Genomic DNA, 2,510 nt, shown 5'->3' with positions numbered 1-2,510 from the left:
CAAGGTTTCCGTAGGTGAACCTGCGGAAGGATCATTAACGTGTGTCTTGAATCACGCTTAAAAAAAAAAAAAAAAGAGAATAAATCTCACAATGAGAATACACAAAAGACGGGCCGAACCCGCAAGTGGTGGTGGGTCACACCCCCGTCGCGAGCGGTACGCTTCCCCTCCACCGAGCGGGGAGTGCGTCGGAGTCCGCTGGTTGAACGAGAGGAAAGCGACGCCGGGTACTGTGCATTAACGGTTTAAAGTCACCTGAAATCGCCCGGCCACTCGCAAAGGGTTACTCAAATCCCCTCCAGTTCCGCGCGGGAAGCAAGAACTGCATTCCTGCCCCGCGTGCGGGGGCGTGGATGTGCCCTGTACACAATAAAAACTATTGAGAACGTAACGCTGAGACCTGTATGGTACTCTGAAAACTAAAAGTACATAACCTGAACGGTGGATCACTCGGCTCGTGGGTCGATGAAGAACGCAGCAAATTGCGCGCCGACATGTGAACTGCAGGACACATGAACATCGACATTTCGAACGCACATTGCGGTCCTTGGATTTCCAATCCCGGACCACGCCTGGCTGAGGGTCGGCCACACTCAAATACTGGGCCCGTGTGTCTCGTCATCAGACGACGCAGGTCGGGCCCGAGCTTGGGGGACCCCCTCCATCTCGCCTCTTGAAGAGAGGGGGTGGGTCCGCTCCCGAATGGTTGTCAGGCCTCGCGAGGTTGTCTCTGCGGACGGAGAGCGGCTGGGCTTGAGAGACGCAGTACCTATGCGGCCCCCGCCCAGCACGGCTCGTCCCGCTAGCGACCTCTTTTGCGACCTGTTCTCTAAAACCCGACCTCAGATCAGGCGAGACTACCCGCTGAATTTAAGCATATTAATAGGCGGAGGAAAAGAAACTAACAAGGATTCCCCAAGTAGCGGCGAGCGAACAGGGAGAAGCCCAGCACGGAATCCCGCGTGGCAACGCGCAGGGAGTTGTCGTGTGAGGGAGGTTCCGTCGTCCGGGGGTCGGCAGTGAGTCCAAGTCTCCCTTGAACGGGGCCACAGCCCGCAGAGGGTGCCAGGCCCGTAGAGACCGCTGCCGCTCCCGGGTGGAGCTCTCCTCAGAGTCGTGTTCCTTGAGAGTGGAGCACTAAGAGGGTGGTAAACTCCATCTAAGGCTAATACGACCACGAGACCGATAGCGAACAAGTACCGTGAGGGAAAGTTGAAAAGAACTTTGAAGAGAGAGTTCAATAGTACGTGAAACCGTTCAGGGGTAAACGGGAGAGACCCGAAAGAACGAAGGGGGAGACTCAATCCCGCCCGCGTGTCCGGTCCTCGGCGGCCACGGATGTCCCCGGTCGCCCACCGCGCCCTACGGCGCGCGCAGGTCACGATCCGAGGGCACCGGCCGTCCGGGTTCAATCCCGGCCGCGGCGGGATGCACTTCTCCTCCAGTAGGACGTCGCGACCCGCCGGGTACACTAGTGAGCCGGTCTAAGGCACTCGGGGTGGAGCCCGAGGGAACCGCCGCGGAAACGTGGGTCCACGGTTCCCCGGACCCCCGGTCGCCCGGCCGGCGCCCGGTGGTAAATCTCGCGGAGCAGGCCCGCTAACCCTACAGTAGCGAGCGTCCAGCCCGGAGGGCAAGCTCTTCGGTGGTGCTCGAGGTGCCGTGGCCTCAGCCACGTCCCCGGCCCCCGTCGGCTGCTGGCCCCCGGAGTCCTCGGACGGTAGCCCGTCTCCCGTTAGCGGCGCTCACGCTTCGGGTGCTCTCCCGACCCGTCTTGAAACACGGACCAAGGAGTCTAACATGTGCGCAAGTCACTGGGATTTCGGAGAAAACCCAGAGGCGAAGTGAAAGCGGGGCGCACCCTTTGCGGTCGCCCGGGGAGGACGGCGTCGGGTCAACCGGCGCCCGCACTCCCGGGGCGCCTCGGCCTCCGGCCGCAGGCGCACCCGGAGCGTACACGTTGGGACCCGAAAGATGGTGAACTATGCCTGGTCAGGACGAAGTCAGGGGAAACCCTGATGGAGGTCCGCAGCGATTCTGACGTGCAAATCGATCGTCAGAGCTGGGTATAGGGGCGAAAGACTAATCGAACCATCTAGTAGCTGGTTCCCTCCGAAGTTTCCCTCAGGATAGCTGGCGTCCATTTCGACCGGGACGAGTCTCATCCGGTAAAGCGAATGATTAGAGGCCTTGGGGCCGAAACGACCTCAACCTATTCTCAAACTTTAAATGGGTGAGATCTCCGGCTTGCTTGGCTGAAGCCGCGAGGTCTGGATCAGGGTGCCAAGTGGGCCATTTTTGGTAAGCAGAACCGGCGCTGTGGGATGAACCAAACGCCGGGTTAAGGCGCCTAAACCGGAGCTCACGGGAAACCATGAAAGGCGTTGGTTGCTTAAGACAGCAGGACGGTGGCCATGGAAGTCGGAAGCCGCTAAGGAGTGTGTAACAACTCACCTGCCGAAGCAACTAGCCCTGAAAATGGATGGCGCTAAAGCTCCGTGCCTATACCC

The 2,510-nt window shown here is 59.9% G+C and overlaps 2 non-coding genes across 2 annotated transcripts in view; both read left to right on the top strand.

Moving 5' to 3' along the window:
• The first annotated feature begins 430 nt into the window (after window positions 1-430).
• LOC138694056 (5.8S ribosomal RNA) lies at window positions 431-586 on the top strand. The gene has a single exon (XR_011330737.1). It is a non-coding gene; the product is annotated as a 5.8S ribosomal RNA (ribosomal RNA).
• Window positions 587-837: 251 nt separating this feature from the next.
• Window positions 838-2,510, top strand: part of LOC138694091 (large subunit ribosomal RNA) — a 4,084-nt gene continuing 2,411 nt past the window's right edge. The window contains exon 1 of the ribosomal RNA XR_011330771.1: window positions 838-2,510. This exon is cut by the window's right edge and continues 2,411 nt beyond it. This is a non-coding gene — a ribosomal RNA (large subunit ribosomal RNA).

The sequence above is a fragment of the Periplaneta americana genome, unplaced genomic scaffold (assembly GCF_040183065.1).
Source record: "Periplaneta americana isolate PAMFEO1 unplaced genomic scaffold, P.americana_PAMFEO1_priV1 scaffold_36, whole genome shotgun sequence".
Lineage (NCBI taxonomy): Eukaryota > Metazoa > Arthropoda > Insecta > Blattodea > Blattidae > Periplaneta > Periplaneta americana.
The sequence above is the reverse complement of the archived record's forward strand: the minus strand, read 5'-3'. Positions and strand labels throughout refer to the sequence as shown.